This window comes from Anabrus simplex, chromosome 5 (genome assembly GCF_040414725.1).
Source record: "Anabrus simplex isolate iqAnaSimp1 chromosome 5, ASM4041472v1, whole genome shotgun sequence".
Taxonomy (NCBI): Eukaryota; Metazoa; Arthropoda; class Insecta; order Orthoptera; family Tettigoniidae; genus Anabrus; species Anabrus simplex.
Window position 1 is genome coordinate 321651430 of NC_090269.1, and position 23941 is coordinate 321675370.

The following is a 23941-nucleotide window of genomic DNA, read 5'->3' on the forward strand; positions in this document are numbered from 1 at the left end:
ATTATATCTGTAAAGCCATACACTAAGTAAATAAATGAATGAATGGTGATCAAAACTTAAGTCCACGACTTTCAATATTAGTCTGTGTGGAGTGACCGTCTTCTCTTTTCTTCTCATGGCCTTCTCGCATATAAAGGTGGAACATTTGACCTAACCTTCAACGTATACTCACGACAATACGGGCTTTATAATGAAGTTTATTTTATGTAATGATTATGCCAACCAGGCAAACAAAGCTAACACCTACTTGAATTTTAAGATTAAGCTATCAAAAATAGGCAAGGACATTGCTTTCTTGAAGAAATGTTTACATAATGGACTCATTCCAAATTTTTTGAAGTTCAATCAAAATAAGAACAACAGTTCTTATTGGCACAGAAAAACCCAATCTAGGTCTAATTCATTATGGATCAGGAATGAAATTAAGTTTCTACACAGGAAAAAATCTTTACTTAACACAAAGTTATATGAAGCACATCTGTTTGCTTCGTCCTCCCTAACCCCTCTAGAATGGGATTCTTTTCAGAAATTCGCTCTTACGAAGATAGAGAATGTAATTGTCAAAAAACAGGCCACTTTAGACAACAAATTCAACACACTTTTGCGTAATAATAGTCACAATAAAAACTTCCTTCCATACAATAGGCACATCGATTCCGACTTGGAAGACGTGAAGTTCCATGATCCGGTTATAAATCTTTCTGATGCCCAACTTAGCGCTTCGGATATTGAAATTTTAGAGAAGGGCCCTAAATTCAATTGGCCTACTGCTTTTAAGTTGAAAGATGCCATTACTATCACTGCCGAAACTGAAAACGCCATACAAAAACTACCAATTGACAGCCAAACAGAAATTAGACTTAATATTCGCAAAAAAAATTTCCCAAAAAAGCCATAGACTCGTTAAAAAAGAAGATTAACGAAAATGATCTAATAGTCACGAAAGCGGACAAAGACAATGCCACAGTTATTATGAACAAAGAAACTTACGTGCAAAAAACTGAAACCTTCTTTTCTGATAACTCTTTTAAACTGATAAAAAAAGATCCTACTAACAATATCCAAAAAAACTTAAAACAATTATTGAAACAAACGTCCTTTATTCTTACTGAACATGATTCTCAAAAACTCATTAATATGAATCCCAGTATCCCCACAGCTAAAGCATTGCCTAAAGTCCACAAAATAGATATTCCCATAAGACCCATAGTTAACTGCAGGAACAGCCCGACTTACAAAACTTCCAAATTTATTCATAATTTCTTGAAGAAATACTACAAATTTGAAAATCCCAACTCCATCAAGAATTCTATAGAATTTTGTAATTTGACAAAAAACCTAGAATTACAGCCGCAACAAAAAATGTACTCATTTGACATTAAAAACATGTATTCCAATATACCATTCAAGAAAACTTTAAAGATTATCAAGGATAATTTTCTAAAACACAGAAAATTAAGCATACAAGAAATAGAAGAATTTTTAAATATTTTAGAATTTGTAACTTCCAACAACTATTTCACTTTTAATGGGAAAATTTATAAGCAGGATAGTCTTCCTATGGGCTCCCCGGCTTCAGGAATAATGGCAGAAATTTATTTAGACCACTTGAAAAATTCCAAAATTCTTAACAAAATTAAAGGTATCGTATTCTGGACACGCTTTGTTGATGATACATTTACTTTAATAGATCACAACGTCTCCAACGGCGATATCGTTCTTGAACAGTTGAATGCAGTCGATCCATGGATCAAGTTTACTTCCGAAGCGGAAGTCAATAATTCATTAAACTTCTTAGATGTCACTATTAACAATAGCTCCAACAAATTCTCTTATACCATATTTAGGAAGCCCACCCAAACTATTAATACTATTCGACAAGACTCAACGCATCCAGAATCTCAAAAAAGAGCAACATTTTATAGTTTAATCCACAGAGCTTTTCACGTCCCTTTATCAAATGCTAATCGTAAAAAAGAACTTGAATTTATCCGCTTAATAGCGAGTAAAAATGGTTTTAGTAGGCATTTCATTGACAGGATAATCAATAAAGTTACTAACAAATCCAGTTCAACTTTACTTAGAGAAACAAAAAGAAAAACAGACAAATACGCCACTTTCACTTATACAGATAGTAAGATTTATGATATCACCAACACCCTCAAGAAACATAAGATCAACATTGCTTTTAAAACAGTCAACAATAATACTAATCTTTTTTACAACCAACATAAAATTAACAACGCTATGAATAAATATAATAGGTCAGGCGTTTATAAGTTAAAGTGTAACCAATGTTCCGCGAGCTACATTGGGCAAACCGGAAGAGGCTTTTCAGTTAGATATAAGGAACATATCAACGCCGCTAAACATAGAAGGTACTCCGCCATGAGTACTCACATGACAGAATCCAATCGCTCCTTCACTTCCATAGAACAGGACTTAAAAAATTCTTTATTTTCATAATAAAAGCACTTTACTCAATGTTTTAGAAAACATCTATATTAATATAGATCATAAATGCAATCCCTTTCACAATTTGAATGAAATTTCCGAAACTGCGAACGTAATTTTTGAGGCATTGCTCAATAGTTCTTACTTTGACAAACCCACTAACAAGCTTCCATGTGACGGCTTCCCGCCTACTGATCCTAACCTTCCCCTAATTTACCCTCATGGCGGCTCCCTTCACACACGACCTCCATAGTTCGCTCTCAGTCAACCACAGGCTTCCACACTGAACTAGTCGCTGTCAGACAGGCGAGACCGTAAGTAATCAGATGTGCCGCACTTCTCATTTTTCATTTTTTCATTACTTTACATCTCAAGACACAAAAAAAGAACTTGCCTATTTTAACACTAACAACAGCTATCTTTCTTATTCTAGGGCCCTCTACTGCACATTCCACATTACGTCATCACGTTCAAATTTTCCACCTAACTTCTCAACAGGAAATGCCAACACTACACCAATAAGACGGCTTTAACATATGCTCGCTGGATTTCTTATACATCGTTATTATCCTATTGGAATGAACATTGTGCAATTCATTATCAAGCCTTCACGACATAACAGAATATTATATATTAACACATCACTCAAAAAGGAAGAATTTTAACGCAAAGTTTTTACTGAATCATCCCATGTGGACAATTTTAATTTTAATGTCAACGGTATTCTTAAGTGCTGTGCTCAAAACAGTTCTGAATTCTTCACCATTTTAAATGACATATTCGGTTATCCGAATTATTTTAATGTGTTACTTTGTCCTTGTCCTTGTAGCTTTTTCTCAAAAGTTTTTATGGCTGATGATGTCTACAAGGTAGACGAAACATGTCCCAATATAATTAAAAATCATGTAAATATTTAGTTAATAAAGAATCTTGGTATTGTAAAGGTGGAACATTTGACCTAACCTTCAACGTGGTACATATAAGTTAGCAAATTTGTGTAGAAGGGTTATAGGGAGATGTATTCAGGGAAACACTGTAGCCTAGGGAGCAGTGTTAAGGGAACAGGGAACTGGAAGTCAAGTAGGGATGACATAAAAATGTTAGTGCTCAACTGTAGAAGTATTGTGAAGAAAGGAATAGAATTAAGTAATTAATAGATATATACTGACCAGATATTGTAATAGGAGTTGAATCATGGCTGAGAAATGATATAATGGATGCAGAAATTTTCTCACGGAACTGGAGGGTGTATCATAGGATAGGAATGGTGGGAGGGGGAGTATTCATTCTGGTGAAAGAAGAATTTGTAAGCTACGAAAAAGTTAAAGATGACAAACACGAAATTTTAGGGGTAAGGCTCATCTCTAAAGATAAGCAGCAGCTTGATGTCTTTGGAGTGTACAGACCAGGAAAGGGTAGCGAAGATGCTGATTCAGAATTATTTGATAAAATAATCAGCTATGTAGGAAACGATAAGGAAAGGAACGTGATTGTAGTGGGTGGTCTCAATTTACCAAATGTCGATTGGGACGGTAATGCGAACGACAGGAAGCATGACCAACAAATGGGGGTGTGTGGGACCTGGTAAATGCAGCACGGGTGAAGTTTTAGGAAGTGGAGATTATCAGTGGAATACTGTGTAGAAGGGATACTGACTGGAAGGTGATTGGGGATTTAAATGAGACTATGGAGTGAGTATGTAGGTCATTAACTTAATATGGGAAGGGCACCTGATACAGAAAGTGATGGAACCAACTAGAGGGAAAAATATTCTGGATGTGGTGCTGGTAAAACCAGATGAGCTCTATAGAGAAACCGAAGTAATAGATAGTATTAGTGATCACAAAGCTGTTTTTGTGGTAATTAAAAATAAATGTGAAAGAAAGGAAGATATTAAAATTAGGACTATTAGGCAGTACCATATGGCTGATAAAACATGCATGAGGGAGTTTTTAATAAGTAACTATGATAGGTGGAAGACGGTAATAAAAATATAAACAGACTCTGGGATGATTTTAAGCGATTGTTGAGGAATGTGAAAATAGGTTTGTATCTTTCAAGGTGGTAAGGAAGGGTAAAGATTCTCTATATTATAACAGAGAAGTAAGGAGACTAAGAAGGAGGTGCAGGTTCAATCAATCAGTCACTACTGATCTGCATTCAGGGCAGTCGCCCAGGTGGCAGATAACCCTATCTGTTGTTTTCCTAGCCTTTTCTTACATGATTGCAAAGAAATTGGAAATTTATTGAACATCTCCCTTGCTAAGTTATTCCAATAACTAACTCCCCTTCTTATAAATGAATATTTGCCCCAATTTGTCCTCTTGAATTCCAAATTTATCTTCATATTGTGATCTTTCCTACTTTTAAAGACACCATCCACACTTATTCGTCTACTGATGTCCTCCCACGCCATCTCTCCACTGACATCTCGGAACATACCACTTAGTCGAGCAGCTCGTCTCCTTTCTACCAAGTCTTCCCAGCCCAAACTTTGCAACATTTTTGTAACGCTACTCTTTTGTCGGAAATCGCCCAGAACAAATCAAGCTGCTTTTCTTTGGATTTTTTCCAGTTCCTGAATCAAGAATTCCTGGAACCATACTCAAGTTGAGGTCTCACCAGAGACAAATATGCTCTCTCCTTCACATCCTTACTACAACCCCTAAATACTCTTATAACCATGTGCAGAGATCTGTACCCTTTATTTACAATCATATTTATGTGATTACCCCAATAAAGATCTTTCCTTATATTTATACCTAGGTATTTACAAAGATCCCCAAAGGGAACTTTCACCCCATCAACACAGTAATTAAAGCTGAGAGGACTTTTCCTATTTATGAAACTCACAACCTGACTTTTATCCCCGTTTATCATCATACCATTGCCTATTGTCCATCTCACAACATTATCGAGGTCATTTTGCAGTTGCTCACAATCTTGTAACTAATTTATTACTCTGTACAGAATAACATCATCTGCGAAAAGCCTTATCTCTGATTCCACTTCTTTACACATATCATTGATATATATAAGAAAACATAAAGGTCCAATAACACTGCCTTGAGGAATTCCCCCTCTTAATTTTTACAGGGACAGATAAAGCTTCACCTACTCTAATTCTCTGAGTTCTATTTTCTAGAAACAGAGCCACCCATTGAGTCACTCTTTTGTCAAGTCCAGTTGCACTCATTTTTGCCAGTAGTTTCCCATGATCTACCCTATCAAATGCCTTAGATAAGTCAATCACAATACAGTCCGACTGACCTCCTGAATCCAGGATATCTGCTATATCCTGCTGGAATCCTACAAGTTGGGCTTCAGTGGAATAACCTTTCCTAAACCCAAACTGCCTTCTGTCACACCAATTATTCATTTTGCAAACATGTATATACCAACCCATTGTCTTTAGTATATCCCCCGAAACCTTATCAATTCTAGCTACTTTTCTAGTTTTCAACTTTTGTATCTTACTGTAAATGTCATTGCTGTCATAGGTAAATTTTAATACTACTTTAGTGTTAGTCACCTCCTCTATCTGGACATTATCCTTGTAACGAACAATCTTTACATACTGCTGACTGAATACTTCTGCCTTTTGAAGATCCTCGCACAAACACTCCCCTTGTTCATTAATTATTCCTGCAATGTCCTTCTTGGAACCTGTTTCTGCCTTAAAGTACCTATACATACTCTTCCATTTTTCACTAAAGGTAGTGTGGCCACCAGTTATGCTTGCCATCATGTTATCCTTAGCTGACTTCTTTGCTAGATTCAATTTCCTAGTAAGTTCCTTCAATTTTTCCTTACTTCCACAGCCATTTCTAACTCTTTATTTCTTTCCGTCCTGCACCTCCTTCTTAGTCTTTTTACTGCCCTGTTATAATATAGTGGATCTTTACCATTCCTTACCACTTTTAAAGGTACAAACCTATTTTCACATTCCTCAACAATTGCTTTAAAGCCATCCCAGAGTCTGTTTACATTTTTATTTACCGTTTTCCACCGATCATAGTTGCTTATTAAAAGCTCCCTCATGCCTGTTTTATCAGCCATATGGTACTGTCTAACAGTCCTAATTTTAATCTCTTCCTTTCTTTCACATTTATTTTTAATTACCACAAAAACAGGTTCGTGATCACTGATACCATCTGTTACTTCGGTTTCTCTATAGAGCTCATCTGGTTTTACCAGCACCACATCCAGAATATTCTTCCCTCTAGTTGGTTCCATCACTTTCTGAATCAGGTGCCCTTCCCATATTAACTTATTTGCCATTTGTTGGTCATGTTTCCTGTCGTTCGCATTACCTTCCCAATTTACATTTGGTAAATTGAGATCACTACGATCACGTTCCTTTCCTTATCGTTTCCCACATAGCTGATTATCTTATCAAATAATTCTGAATCAGCTTCTGCAATACCCTTTCCTGGTCTGTACACTCCAAAGACATCTAGTTGCCTATTATCTTTAGAAATGAGCCTTACCCCTAGAATTTCGTGCTTGTCATCTTTAACTTTTTCGTAGCTTACAAATTCTTCTTTCACGAGAATGAATACCCCCCCCCCCTCCTACCTTTCCTATCCTATCTCTACGATACACCCTCCAGTTCCGTGAGAGAATTTCTGCATCCATTATATCATTTCTCAGCCACGATTCAACTCCTATTACAATATCTGGTAAGTATATATCTATTAAATTACTTAATTCTATTCCTTTCTTTACAATACTTCTACAGTTGAGCACTAACAGTTTTATGTCATCCCTACTTGATTTCCAGTTCCCTGTTCCCTTAACACCACTGCCTAGCGTACCCTGTTTCCCTGAATGTACCTCCCTATAACCCTTCGAAACAAATTTCCTAACTTATATGTACCACTGTGGTTTAAGTGAAGGCCATCTGAGTGCAGATCCCTATCTCCTACCCACCCATTAGGATCTAGAAATTTCACTCCCAGTTTTCCACATACTCACTCCATAGTCTCATTTAAATCCCCAATCACCTTCCAGTCAGTATCCCTCCTACACAGTATTCCACTGATAACAATCTCTGCTTCCTTAAACTTCATCTGTGCTGCATTGGTTGGAAAGAAATAGTTTGAAATGGCTGTGGAAGTAAGGAGAAATTGAAATAACTTACTAGCAAATTGAATCTAGCAAAGAAGTCAGCTAAGGATAACATGATGGCAAGCATAATTAGGAGCCATGCAAATTTTAGTGAAAAATGAAAGATCATGTATAGGTACTTTAAGGCAGAAACAGGTTCCAAGAAGAACATTCCAGGAATCATTAATGAACAAGGGGAGTGTGTATGCAAGGATCTTCAAAAGGCAGAAGTATTCAGTCAGCAGTATGTAAAGATTGTTGGTTACAAGGTAATGTCCAGATAGAGGAGGCGACTAATACTACAGAAGTATTAAAATTTACCTATGACAGCAATGACATTTACAGTAAGATACAAAAGTTGAAAACTACAAAAGCATCTGGATTTGAAAAGGTTTTGGGAGGTATACTAAAGACAATGGGTTGGGATATAGTACCATATCTGAAGTACTTGTTTGATTATTGTTTGCATGAAGGAACTTTACCAAATGAATGGAGAGTTGCTATAGTAGCCCCTGTATATAAAGGAAAGGGTAACAGACATAAAACTGAAAATTACAGGCCAGTCAGTTTGACATGCATTGCATGTAAGTTTTGGGAAAGCATTGTTTCTCATTATATAAGACATGTTTGCAAAATGAATAACTGGTTTGATAGAAGGCAGTTTGGGTTTTATGAAAGATTATTCCACTGAAGCCCAACTTGTAGGATTCCAGCAAGATATAGCAGATAACCTGGATTCAGGAGGTCAATTGGACTTTATCGCGATTGACCTGTCTAAGGCATTCGATAGGGTAGATCATGGGAGACTACTGGCAAAAATGAGTGCAATTGTACTTGACAAAAGAGTGACTGAATGGGTGGTAATGTTTCTAGAAAATAGAACTCTGAGAATTATAGTAGCTGAAGCTTTATCTGTCCCTGTAATAATTAAGAGGAGAATTTCTTAAGGCAGTATTATCGGACCTTTATGTTTTCTTATATATATCAATGATATCTCTAAAGAAGTGGAATCAGAGATAAGGCTTTTCGCAGATGATGTTATTCTGTACAGATTAATAAATAAGTTACAAGATAGTGAGCAAATGCAAAATGACCTTGATAATGTTGTGAGGTGAACAGTAGGCAATGGTATGATGATAAACGGGGATAAAAGTCAGGTTGTGAGTTTCACAAATAGGAAAAGTTCTCTCAGTTTTAATTACTGCCTTGATGGGATGAAAGTTCTCTTTGGGGATCATTGTAAATACCTAGGTATTAATATAAGGAAAGATCTTCATTGGGGTAATCACATAAATATGATTGTAAATAAAGGGTACAGATCTCTGCACATGGTTATGAGGGTGTTTAGGGTTTGTAGTAAGGATGTAAAAGAGAGAGTATATTTGTCTTTGGTGAGACCCCAAGTAGAGTATGGTTCCAGTGTATGGGACCCTCACCAGGATTACTTGATTCAGGAATTGGAAGAAATCCAAAGAAAAGCAGCTCGATTTGTTCTGGGCGATTTCCGACAAAAGAGTAGCATTACAAAAATGTTGCAAAGTTTGGGCTGGGAAGACTTGGGAGAAAGGAGACGAGCTGCTTGATTAAGTGGTATGCTAGTTACAAGTAATTATATTCTCATTTTGGTTCCATATTGAAGATGACGTATATCACAAATATTATAATAATATTTGTGATATAAGTGGTATGCTCCAAGCTGTCAGTGGAGATACGGCGTGGGAGAACATCAGTAGACGAATAAGTTTGAGTGGTGTCTTTAAAAGTAGGAAAGATCACAATATGAAGATAAAGTTGGAATTCAAGTGGACAAATTGGGGCAAATATTCGATTATAGGAAGGGGAGTTACGGATTGGAATAACTTACCAAGGGAAATGTTCAATAAATTTCCAATTTCTTTTCAATCATTTAAGAAAAGGGTATGAAAACAACAGATAGGGAATCTGCCACCTGGGCGACTGCCCTAAATGCAGATCAGTATTGATTGATTGATACACACCCTTCTACTTCATTTATTGTATTTTGGAACTCGTGACTACAAAAACAAAAGTGTTTGATGTTAGTTAATATACGAATAGAATTTTCACATTTACACCATGAACTCTTCTTGCTTCTGAGCTTCAGCGTCTGCTGTATCCTTCCCAAATTGGAACAATTACTATTTAGTCTAATTAGCTTGTGTTTTTCTAATTCATGACTTCATTGTTCTCCCTAGCAGAATCTCCTGAGCTTACTGTGTGTCTTTGTTGTATTATAGCCAACCATTATCATCCTACCTAGATGATGATGATGATTATCATCCATTACTGGAGATCGTGAAGCAAGGATAATTGCAACCACACACACAACACTGAGGCATCTTGTAAACCACTGATTTATTTACGAGCTTCATTAATATAATTGCGTGCAGGCAACTTGATGCTGAACTAGCGAATGGTAGAAGTGATATTACTACGTTTGACACTCGGCCATTTATCTCCCAAAGACAAAATCAGAATCTTAGGCTGAAGACACAGTTGTGTTTCTTTATTCAATCCTTCCATTTTCAGCTTTTTCTTATTTTATACCAGACTGCTCTTTTAAGAAAGGTCAGTAGGCTGAATGAATTACCTGTATGCAGGGTACAATAATTTAAATCAGTCTTTTTTTTAATAAGAATCTGTGATTATAATCATTTGGGTTAACTTATTCTCATTGTATTACCTGCTGTTCAAATTCATATAAAAATGAACTGTTTTAGTTATATAGACTACATTTGAAATGCCATGTTTGAACGGAATGTTTAATTTTTGTTTCCTGATGAAAGCTTAATTCTTCTACTTTAAGAAAATATATGGTTTTTACATGTTTTGTACATAAGTATGTTCAGAAAATTGATTTGAATACTTCAGTGTACCCATGTCTCAGTCTGAGGTGGGTGTGGCACCAGTACACAATGAACATGGTTTCCTTCGATTTTTTCAATTCTAGTTTGGTGCTCGTTGCAGAAAAGCATTTTTTGTATGTAGCAGTAATGATAGTGGTACGCCTGGTGGCCATGATCGTTACGGCGCTGAAATCTAAACGGTCTGACACAGAGGATAGCCGGTTCGAGTCCCGTTGGTCGAAAGAAATTTCACCATCAGAACGTTGGCCGGTAGGGGAGGTGGTGGTATACAATTTCTAATCACTAGATTGCGTGCCAAAAGCCTGGATTAAATTCCAGTCCTCTCCGCAATGCTCATATGGAGTGAGGGCATATGACTCTGTTGATAGTGATTGGTCCGTTGGATGGGGACGTTACGCCTTGAGCAGACCCCTTGGTGCTATTCGACAGGAGTAGGCTATGTGCCGGCACCGGGTTTCACCCTCTCTCTACTACCATATATCACGTCATTAATTTCATCTCATTAACTCCTCTGATGAGGTTGACATCAAGAAGGGCATCCGGTCATAAAAACCCGCCACGACAGATTCATCTCGCCCCATATCCAACCCCATAGGGAAACGGGACAAGAGTTGGACAAACAAACAATTAGCAGTAATGGTACTGGTAATGGCACTTTAAATGGTTACCATAACTACATGTTTTGAGTGAAAATATTGTGATGTTTCTTTTTTACTTGTGTGTCTTTGGGTGTAAATTCGTTATCATGGATTCTAAATATTAGCTGTATGACTAAGTCTTGGGGGATTCCATTGTTAGACATGTGGGGAAAGTGTGTGGAGGAAAGGTAACCAGGGTAGAGTGTTATCCAGGAATTAGGTTAAGGCATATGTTGAGGAAAGTAGAAGAGAAAGAGGAGGGAAAGAAGGTGGTAGTGTTTCGCGTTGCTACAAACAACGTAAGACAAGCAAGTATAATTACCACAATAGTTGGGGATGTGTGGGATCTGGTAAATCAGCACGGGTTAAGTTTAACCCTCTACTGCATCATGTTGCCACCTGACAACAATTAAGAAATCTAATTCTCAAGCGTAACAGACAAGCTTTATACACATACTGTTAACATATGTCAACTTGCAGGTACTGGCCATATGGAATGAGAAGAGATTTTTCTGTCAAAGGTTGGTAGTAACAGAAGACAATTGATTTCTTCCGTATATGAAAATGGTTGACTTGAGTAGCTTCATGTGACTTGATTTATTACCTCTCGTTTTTATTGTAATTATAAACGTGGCCTATAAAATCATTTTAGGAAGTAGATACCCTAATAATATGTAAACAGTGGTTTCTAAACATATTCACGCATTTGTTAACACATGGCAACAGTATGTACACAATACAGCAGCTTTGTGATGTAGGCCTATGTACATTACTAATATTTGCATCCCTTTCTACAGCACTATGAAACCAATACCGTCAACATCGTTTTATTGGAGCCAGAAAGTGACGTTATGTGTGCCTCCAGATGACAGTGATGATTTACAACTTGAAGATAGCAGTGATGAAGAACAAGATTTGTCAAATGTATTAGCTGACGAATCAAGTGACGAGTGCAATAAATACTATAATACTGTAACACCAGAGAGTGAGGAGGATGGCAGTGGTGGTGATAATATAGGTGGTAGTGATGATGATGAGATGGTGATGTAGTTTCTCCACAAGAAACCTCCAGGAAAAGGAAAAGACGTGTGAATTGCTGGCAGGAACCTAGTGGTGTTATGACTGAACCTGTGTGGACTGGTACTGTCCTGGCCCAACTCTTGTTTTTACGCCTATAGAGTATTTCAGAATGTTTGTGGGTAATGAAATACTTCACACTATACTTCAACGGTCTGTTATGTATTCGGTGCAGAAGAACCCAAACAAACTGCTCAGATTGACTCGAGAGGACCTGGAAGTGTGGTTAGGTATGGTATTTTACATGCAGATAATACATTTGCCGAACACAAGGGACTGCTGGGATTCAGAAATGCGTGTTCCTTTGATTGCAGATCGTATGCCAGTAAACAGGTTTGAGAACATAAAACTCAACCTTCATTTTAGTGACAATCTACTGGCAAAAGATATTTGTGACCCAGGGTGTGATAAATTACATAAAATTTAGAATTTTCCTTGACCATATAATCTCAACTGTCGAGTTTACCTTAAGACAGAAAAATATAGTGTTGATGAACAAACAGCCCCATTGAAAGGTAGACAAACTCTAAAACAACCCAAAGAAACCAAAGAAGTTGGGGGTCTTGTCTATGACTTGGAAATTTATATTGGGAAGGTAGATCAGTGTGTGGGGCTCCCTGATATAGATGCTAGTGGAAATGTTGTGTTTAAACTGGCTAGAGTGGTACCTGAAGGTCAAAACTGGTATGTGTACTTTGATAACTGATTTTGTAGTTGCAACTGCAAGAGGAGCTTGCTAAGAGGAAGATCTTCTCCGTAGGAACTGTGAGGCAAAACCATTCCGTGCCCGAACACTGTGGTAAACTACAACCTATTTTTTGGAGGTGTAGATATTGTCGACTCAGTGATTGCTCTGTACAGGACACAAATCAAGTCTAAGAAATGGTACCGCAGAATTTTCTTTCATTTGTTAGATCTCATGTGGGTCAATGCCTGGTTTCTGTACAGGAAAGACTACTTAGCAAATGGTGCGGGTCAAAATCAGATGATGCAACTTTTGTACTTCAGGAGAAGTGTGGCAAGAAGTCTAATGTATCAAGGAAAACCTGGAACCCCATCGAGAAAACAAGGGAGGCCTTCTAACAGTTCCATACAGAGTGCACTGATGAAAAAGAAGAGAGGAACACCTACAGCTTCGCCTCATGTTGACATGAGACTTGATGGTGTGGGTCACTGACTGAAATGTCTGAGAAGAGAGAGAGAGGTGCAGAAATCCAGGATGTAAAGGAACTGTGAGGGTTGAGTGCATAAAGTACAAGGTGTATTTGTGTTTTACCAAACAAAGCAGTTGTTTCCTGACATTTCATAACGACAAGTAGAACTTGTGGACAGAGAAACTGTGCCTAACATTTTTGTATTTTTGCATTTATATACATGTATAGTCCTAATTTATTTCTTTTTTTCCTGACCTGAAAAGATACTTTTAAAAGTTCAATCCGTCTAAATTATGTATAGTAATTGTGTGTGAACTACCTTTCAAAGTACCATATCTCGGTATAAGAACTCTAAAGCTCATTCCATCGCTCAGTGCATAATGTTGCCACATGGCAACAAAATGTAAAATGGACTTTTTCCCAGAAATATCAATATAATTTTGTTGCAAGTTATATTATTTACTAAGTAATATATTTTAACTACTTTTTTTTTCAGTTAATTTCTGGACAAAAGAAAAACTCATGCAGTAGAGGGCTAAGGAAGCGGAGATCGTTACCAGTCGAATAGTGTGTAGGAGGGATACTGACTGGAAGGTGATTAGGGATTTAAATGAGACTATGGAGTGGATAAGTGGAAAACTGGGAGTGAGATTTCTAGGTCCTAATGGGTGGGTAGTAGATAGGGATCTGCACTCAGATGGCCATAACTTGAACCACAGTGATACGTATAAGTTAGGAAATTTGTTTAGAAGGGTTATAGGGAGGTACATTCAGGGAAATGGGGTGGCTTAGGGTGCGGTGATAAGGAAACAGGGAACTGGAAGTCAAATAGGGATGACATAAAAATGTTAGTGCTGAACTGTAGAAGTATTGTAAAGAAAGAAATAGAATTAAGTAATTTAATAGATATATACTTACCAGATATTGTAATAGGAGTTGAATCATGGCTGAGAAATGATAATGGATGGCAAAATTTTCTCAAGGAATTGGAGTGTGTATCATAGAGATAGGAATAGTAGGAGGGAGAGTATTCATTCTGATGAAAGAAGAATTTGTAACCTATGAAAAATTTAGAGATGACTAACATGAAATTCTAGGTGTAAGTCTCATCTCTAAAGATAAGCAACTTGATGTCTTTGGAGTGGACAGACCGGGAAAGGGTAGCACTGACACTGATTCAGAATTATTTGATAAGATAATCAGCTATGTGGGAAACGATAAGTTTTTTTGTTATTTCCTTTACGTCGCACCGACACAGATACGTCTTATGGTGACGATGGAATAGGAAAGGCCTAGGAATGGAGAGGAAGTGGCCGTGGTACATTAAGGTACAGCCCCAGCATTTGCCTGGTGTGAAAAAGGGAAACCACGGAAAACCATCTTCAGGGCTGCCGACAGTGGGGTTCGAACCCACTATCTTCCGATTACTGGATACTGGCCACACTTAAGCGACTGCAGCTATCGAGCTATGCTAATACGGTAATCGATCGGATCCGAAAGACAATCAAGTGGGTGTTATTATCCCTGTTGAAATATTTCTTGACATCAGCTAGCTTTGACACCTCAACATTTTATCACTAGCAATGTCTCCTACAATAAGTCCTATCTCTTTTCTATGACTTTCTGATAAATCAACCGTATATATTTTAACACACTTGATATGTTCGCACTTCTGTTTTAAATATCTTAAATTCATGTTATGGGTGTGGAATAAATATCCCCCTTGGATGATTGTGCTTTCACACTCAAGGCCGTCCTAGTCCAATGGTGTATAAGAAGAGGATCCAATTTGGTTTTAAACACTCAAATATTCAAGATTAACCACATTATAATCTTCAAAATTGTTAATTTACAGTATTTCTAACATACTTTCTGTGCATTGTCATCATATAGTTATATCAGATGTTATAGTAGAACGTTTTATGAGACCATTGTTCAATAGTTTATAAGATTAGAAAGATCCCATATCCAATAAATTTAAGATTGATATAGGCTGATGATGCCCTTAAAAAGGGTGAAATGTGTACCTGTGACTTTTAAATATTATGTATAAATTTTAACCACATGAAATAGTGGATTGGATTGTATTGTATTGAACAGGTGGATCTATAAAGAACCAAAATGAGAATAGTTACTTGTAAGTGGTATGTTCCGAGATGTCAGCGGAGAGATGACGTGGAATGACATCAGTAGACGAATAAGTTTGAGTGGGAATGATCACAATATGAAGATAAAGTTGGAATTCAAGAGGACAAATTGGGGCAAATATTTGTTTATAGGAGGGGAGTTAGGGATTGGAATAACTCAAGGGAGATGTTCAATAAATTTCCAATTTCTTTGCAACCATTTAAGAAGAGGCTGAGAAAACAGACAGGGAATCTATCACCTGGGCGACTGCCCTAAATGCAGATCAGAAGTGATTGATTGAATATGAAAATGCAAAAAAAGGAAAGATGGTTTCAAATTTCTCTTTGGAAAAATCAAATGATCAGAAATATGCTCTTCAAGCGATGAAACTCAAATTTGATGATATTATTTGCATTGTTTTTGGGAAAAATTTGTATGGAATTTGGAATCGACAAGTGTAGTTATGGCCATCTGTCAGTACTTCACATCACAGCCTACAAGATCATATCGACCATCTTTACTCTGAAAGGGGCTACATACCTTCCGGTTATCTGCACATTTTTTTTTTCTTCGTGTGGCTATTTCCACCAGAGTGTAGCCCTTGTAAGGCAGACCCTCCGATGAGGGTGGGTGGCATCTGCCATATGTAGGTACCTGCGTATTAATGTCATGGAGGATAGTGTTGTGTGTGGTGTGTGAATTGCAGGGATGTTGGGGACAGCATAAACACCCAACCCCCGGGCCATTGGAATTAACCAATGAACGTTAAAATCTCCGACCGGGCCAGGAATCGAACCTGGGACCCTCTGAACCGAAGGCCAGTACGCTGACCATTCAGCCAACGAGTCGGACATCTGTGCAGTTATCTGTTGTAAATAACTATGTAAAAATATGTAGTTTTATCTGAACTGAAGGTGTGTGGATACCTTTAGTTTTCACCTCAGTTCTGTCTGATTTTTCTTCAGTTCTCTCGTCACTTTTGACAGCTTTGCTCCTGTAAGCCTGTTCTAAAAGAAATGAAGTTCAATGGGTGACAGAAAAAGAAGATCCACAGTTTGTTGTGTAATTGCAGTTGAAAAAGAAGGAAAAAAATTAATGATGCCATGAACGTTGGGGCAAAGATTGGTACAGTATTTGGTATGTGCAAACAAGCATTTTGCCGAGCGATTGTCATTTACTGAATGAGTTACAAGAGGGGGGGGGGGGGGATTAACGATTATAAAAGTTACCTAATTATGGATGAAAATGCATTTCAAATTTTATTGAGCAAAGTTGCTCCCGTAATTGGGAAGACCACAGTTTTGAGAGATGCAATATCACCACATGTGTGACTGATTTAGACTCCTCGGTTTCTGGCAGCTGGGAGAAGTTTTCAAGATTTGAAATTTTCAACGAGAGTATCTCCTCAGGCACTCAGAGAGATAATAGGAACATGCGTGGCAATATGGAAAGCACTGCAGAATTTTATCCAGACACTGATCTTGGCAACATCCCCCCTCTCACCCCATCACCTGTTACCACCGACTTGCTCCTCAAACAGACATTACCTCCCTCTACCAACTGTTTACAGTGCTGCCATGTCAATGCACTCCTCCTGGTAGCGCATTTCGACAAAATTCAAGCCATAATGAGGGAAAATAATGTCCATATTCTTGCTATTAGTGAAAGGTGGCTTACACCAAGCATACCCTCTGGTATGGTACAACTTGACCTGTATTCCCTCTTACATCATGATAGATCCGATGGCAGAAGAGGAGGTGAGGTTGCCTTGTACTCCAGAAACGACTTAAAAAGCCGGGTGATATGTGTATCATCTAACAATGCACAGCTGGGGCCAGAATTTGTTTGTTGAAGTCATTATTAACCAACAGAAACTCCTTATAGTTTTGTAACAAATATGACTGAATTCGAATTTCGCTTACTTGACCTACTACCTAGTTACAAGCATATTATTCCCATAGGTGCCTTCAACATTAACCTACTTACTAAAACGCACGAAACTAAACAATTTATTGACATGTTTTCTTCCTGTGCTATAACCATCCTCCGTTTAGAGCCTATTAATCACACTTACACAGAAAACTATGAAACGCACACGCTCATTGACCACATTGTGACAAATAACCTAAACAAAGTTATAACTCACTGCCAGATTCCAGTCCCAGCCATCTCCATTCATGACCTTATCTACCCATCCTACTCCCTCTGAATGCCAAAATATAAACCTAAGTATGTTATTTCTAGAAACACAAAAGGCATGGTAATGGATGAATTAACCCTTTCCCACCCTTAGCGCCCGACTGTTCACTTTGCCTTCCGGTCCTTAGTGCCCGGCTGCATTATCTGCACACTTCTGCGATCTGTACGATAGTTTTTTTTTTAATTCTGTTCGGCAGTGAAGTGTTTATAAGGCATTTATGAACATGCAGTACGTTCTACATGGTGTAGGATATGAAAGAAGAGTGATAATCTGTCTTGACGTCGCCTAGGAAACGGTCTTGAACTTCTGCGAGTATGGGACAGCTGTCTTGTTCGTAAACATGGCGGGATTGAATACTGCAGATATTGAAACTGAGCTGAATATAGGCGAAGAAAGTAACACAGAATGGTTGAGTAGGGGTGGAGGTGTATTTTTAGTGAGTGGATAACGTATCAACGAAGATAATTTTAGTGATAAGAGTGATATAAGTGAAAACGGATATCGAGAATTCGGAACTGATGGCAATGCCACGGTATTACAAACATATCGTTTCGTTACTCCAAATGATTATATGCATGATGTTGAATTTGTGCCATAATTTTGAAAGAGTATTACTAGAAATATATTATTTTTACATATGTTAGGGGGAGACAAACTATTCAGTGAGATAGCCACTTTTATATATATCAGTGCAGCATTCAAACAGGCACATTCTGGTAACATAGATACGGAATGTGAAGACACTTAGTCAGGGGAAATAGAAGGTGATATACAGTATATGGGCATCATTCCAATTCCAGAATCACGGGGTTATTGGTTTAGAGGGATTCATATAACATGAGAGTGTGGCAAATACAGCATACCTCTGAGTCGATTACCACCATTAGGGGGGGTGGAGTTTTGAACTAACAACCTTATAACTCAATGAATAGAGAAATTGATGTGATGGTATGTTTTCTAATATCATTGAAAATTTGAATACATTGTGATCAAGTTTTTATTATATTTAACTTTTTCTGAAACAATGTGCTCTGCTGCAACTTTTCCTAAATAATAGGTTGAAATCTGGGGATAAGTGGAATGAAAATGTGGGCAGGAAAGGGTTAGAACATGATGCTTGCAATCTACCCTGGAATGACATACTCCTATTGGACGATATAGACGCGAAAGTAGACAAGTTTAACTCCCTTGTAACTGCTCTGTACGATAAACACGCCCCTAAGCGACGGATAAAAGTTATTGGAATAATAACAGTAAGTTATTTGTTAAATAGACCACCTAATCAATACAAAATCTAGTCTTGGATGATTTACATAGATCTGTTAACTAATAGTGGTACATGTTTCGCCTTGTATGAAGGCATCAGCATGAGCATGAGCAAGTACTACAAACAAGCGAATAGTTACGTTACCGCGAACAGATCCCCCTCCAACACAAACCTTCAGCTATAACACACGTAGTAAGAAGTCTACTGTTGCAAATACTTCTAACTCATAACGTTACAAGTTATCTTCGTCATCGTCAAATGGTAAGTGCACACAATTCTACTTCAATAATTTTAAAATATCTTTTCACACAATTAACTCTACGTTTCTTGCTTCCTTTTACAGATTCCACTGTTATATGCCTTTTCAACTAGAATATCAACAAACTCACATTTTTGCAACATTTGAGCATTGCTTCAAATTGAGATGGTCCATAGAGATCCAATTTAAAACTGTTCTTCAACTTCTATTCTACAACATATCTTCAATGTGTTCTACAACTTCACCATATGCCTCTGACTTTCGTTTTTTATCTTCCTGATTATGATTAACTTCGGATCTCTCGACCAACCTTCGTCTAATTGTAACCGCCGGACAGTCGACTTTATTTTTATAGCAATCTTACTACTTGTTGTATAACAGTCTGTTTTATCCATTGTTAGAGGCATGATTTTTTTTGCATTAATTTTTTAACGATTTCGCGAGAAGGATACTAATTTTCGCGTTATTTCGCGAAATAGATATTGCCGTATCGCTTTAATTTCGCTTTAATGAAATTCTAAAATTAATCATTAAAGGTTTAATTACTATCACTGATCGTTGATTGTGGAGGTTTAATTGATACGACTGTACATACCTGGTATATACTTTTGAAGCCATTTCCGAACTGCAGGGTCATCTACCTTCTCCAGCGGGATGTTGGCTTTGAGTAGCATTGCAGTTGTTTCGTGAATACATTCTATTTTTATACTCTTAGCTTTCTTTTTCACATATAATGAGAGTTCTTTTCTTGCCTGCCGTTTCACTTTTGGAGTGCTAAATTTACGTACTTAATGTTCCTTATTTTTAAAATGTTTGATACAGTATCTTCTTTCTCCCACTCGATACGAACATTACAAAAGTTACATATTAAAAAATTGCTTTCCGAAACGTATGAACCTTCACTCGCAAACTGTTTAGCTTTGCTGTGCACCGTAACACTTGTTGAGCGAGCGACCCATCTTCACTACTGTCTGCGATCACTTTCTTAATTTTACCTCACCACGAAGCCGAAATACACCAGTCGATTGTGCTGCTTGTAGACGGACGTCATTAGGTATTCCAGGATTGCACAATGTCGTGAGGAGACGGGTTGGGGTGGGATTACCAGCCACCACAAGAATAACATTCCAAACATTTCATTTGCCAAAAGACCTGGAGCCAACCCGTTTTCTTTGATGCTATGTCTTAAAGAGATTTTCCAGAACATTAATGATAACATATTTCTTTCCTGTTGATGAATCTTTTTTCGCTCTTCCTTTTCTTTTCATACATAATCTTGGAATAAAATGCCAAGTTCGTTATTCACTACAGATTTCGCTGTGAAATCACGCTTATCACAAAATAATTGAATTTCGCTGTAAAATGGCCTTATCACTTGAATTCGCTTTAATTCGCGAACATAATATCCATATTTTCTTAACCAGAAACATATGATTCGTAAAGATATCGCAAAATCGCTTCAAAATATTTTTTGTCGCGCTTATCGTTAATGCAAAAAAAATCATGCCTCTATCCATTGTACTTATTATAGCAGCCTTCTAATATTAATTTTGTTAATACTTCCACCATTGTAACTCATCACATTGTATATTTTTAAACCATCATTGTTATTTTTAATATTATTTTACTTCAAATCTCTTCAAGATTTTTAAAATTCATTTCATTATTACATGTTAATTAGATGCTTATTTTCAATCTAAGGTTAAGAGAATGGCTGATGATGCCTTCATACAAGGCGAAACATGTACCACTATTAGTTAACAGATCTATGTAAATTATCCAAGACTAGACTTTGTATTGATTAGGTGGTCTATTTAACAAATAACTTACTGTTATTATTCCAATCAAATATCAGTACAGACCAAAAATGATATTTATTATAGTCCTGATGCTCAAAGCATACCCACGCGGTATCCTCTGATTTCAAAACTTGGCCCACCCAGAGGTGCCAACTATTACGGATTGTCCGTAATGATTACGGAGTTCACCTTACGATTACGGAATTACGGACAAAGGGAAAACTATTACGGAAAAGCTGTCATTATTAGAAAAAATAATGTTCTACTATAAATCCTTGAAGTTGTATTTGCTGAGTTAAGTGTACCTGACAGTTGACAGGAAGAAGTGAGGCCTACATTAAGCACATCTGCACTGGAATCGCTTATGGTTCACAAGACGAAAATGTCATCACAGTGTGAAGGATGTTTCAAGAAAAACTACACTGAAAATCAGCTGCTTCGTGAGAAACAAGGTACAAGGAATGTTTTATAAGAGAACTAGAACTAACAGGTTGTGTGCAAATGTTATTCTGTAATATGATATACTTTCGAATGGATTGCTAGAGGGAGGGACAAAAAGGGTGCCATTATCGAGAAGGGAGGAGCACACTTTGGACTTGACTAGAAATTTTTCTCCGGGGCAAAGGGCGATTACTGATAATCCACTTCAAAGGTTGGCACCTCTGCCCACCTGGTAATATTGAGGGTTGTCATTCTGCCCGCCCTAGTGATAATGAGGGTTGTCAGTCGGTTTCTTTCCTCTGAACACAAGAGGCGCGTGTCGTTTAAAAGGCAAGTGAGCTCTGTCAAAAGCAAGGTTGTCATATTTTGTGTTGATTATTTAAACACGTTAACATTTAATTTATTCTAAAGTCAAAATATAAAAACTTGATCATGAACCACAGCACACACCGATATCGCAGAATAATTTGTTTCGTGGTTAACACGTGCGGTGGTCGCAGATGTTGAAAGAAAGAAAGAAAAAACAGGAAGAAGGAATTGGCAAATAAACTCGACAAAGACTAAACTTAAATTGATACCAAAGTAGGCCTATTGAAATAGTATACGTAATTTCATGCAGCTAATATCAGTGTCTCGCTTTCAGTAAAGAAAGGAAAAGTACAACAATTATTTACAATTTGTTTTATGTCGCACCATCACAGATAGGTGTTATGGCGACGATGGGCTAGGAAAGGCCTAGGAGTGGGTAGGAAGTGCCCGTAGCCTTAATTAAGGTACTTCCCCAGCATTTTCCTGGTGTGAAAATGGGAAACCAAGGAGAACCATCTTCAGAGCTGCCGACAGTGGGGCTTGAACCCATTATCTCCCCGATGCAAGCTCGCAACGGCGCGTCCCTAACCACACGGCCAACTCGCCCAGCAAAGGAAAAGTAAAATCACGAACTAGGGACTGGGATAATAATAATAATAATATTAATTGTCCGCCTCTGTAGTGTAGTGGTTAGTGTGATTAGCTGCCACCCCCAGAGACCCGCATTTGATTCCCAGCTCTGCCACGAAATTTCAAAAGTGGTACGAGGGCTGGAACGGGGTCCACTTAACCTCGGGAGGTCAACTGAGTAGAGGTGGGTTCGATTCCCACCTCAGCCATCCTGGAAGTGGTTTTCCATGTTTTCCCCCTTCTCCTCCAGGCAAATGCCGGGATGGTACCTAAATTAGGGCCACGGCCGCTTCCTTCCCTCTTCCCTGCCTGTCCCTTCCAATCTTCCAATCCCCCACCAAGGCCCCTGTTCACCATAGCATGTGAGGCCGCCTGGGCGAGGTACTGGTCATTCTCCCCGGTTGTATAATTTCCAGGTGTGATTCCCATGGTCTCCACATCACTGCATGAAGTGAAATGAAAAGCAACACACTTCACAAATATTAATTAACGAAGCAAAGAAATAATCCAAAACTTTCAAACAGCGAACAAAGCAAGTGTGAATTGTCTGAGCTGAAAAAAGATACTGACGTCTATTTAACAAGAGGTGCTTTGGCAACAGAGTTGTGAGGATTTCTGAAGGGGAATGCAAACTTCCGTTTTAAAGCCCACTGCCGTCATAAATCACCCCCTGCTAGGCAAGTGAGTGGCCAGGGAGATCAAACGTTTGCCGAACTCTTTGAATGCCGCTGGGTACGCTTTGCCCGTCTCAGCTATACATGTAAGATAAAAGTTACTCGCCCATCTTGTCCCTGGCTAAATAATGAAATTAAAAACATGATGGCCCACCGCGATGCACTTTACCGACGCTTTAAACGAACTTGTGACCAAAGTGACTTCGAAAATTATCGGGTCCTTAGAAATAGAGTTAAACAGCTCGTTAGAAACCGTGAATTTACTTACTTGCAAAACATGACTGCAAACATGATTTCTAGCAGTGCTTGGAACACGCTTCGTTCCTTAGGCATAGGGAAACCTCAGCAACAACCTCAGGTTGCAAGTAATCACCTTCGTTTTCCGTATCAAATTCTAATCACAGAGACTTACAATAATTGAAAATCTTCCACCTTTTTGATACTTTTTTTTTGCTTTTTAGCAAATTAATTAATTATAAACAGTACATGTTTCGTTCTTATTTGAGAACATCTTCAGCCGTTGTATAACTTAGGTAAATCACTGAGTTTTTGAGTACATTATTTTCAGTACCTTGAACTCAAAAACTCAGTGGTTCACCTAAGCTATACAACGGCTGAAGATTTTCTCAAATAAGAACGAAACATGTACTGCTTATAATTAATTAATTTGCTAAAAAGCAAATAAAAAGTATCAAAAAGGTGGAAGATTTTCAATTATGTCTCTGAACAACCTCATGTGCCAGTCATACCACTCGATAAGTTAACCCATATGCATCCACCCGCCCTTTGCTCTGACATTGCTAGGAATCCGCCAACTTTTTAGTATGCAACCTGGGTGTTGCAAGCTTTCGGTTAAAACGGTATAGTGGGTGATCGACTACGCGTATTATCACAGGACCTGTTGTATATTATTGAGAA

The 23941-nt window shown here is 37.8% G+C and overlaps 1 protein-coding gene across 1 annotated transcript in view; it reads left to right on the forward strand.

The window, feature by feature from the left end:
- Positions 1–23941, forward strand: part of ND-19 (NADH dehydrogenase [ubiquinone] 1 alpha subcomplex subunit 8) — a 62742-nt gene that overhangs the window by 23969 nt on the left and 14832 nt on the right. The gene's annotated exons all lie outside the window — the stretch shown is intronic.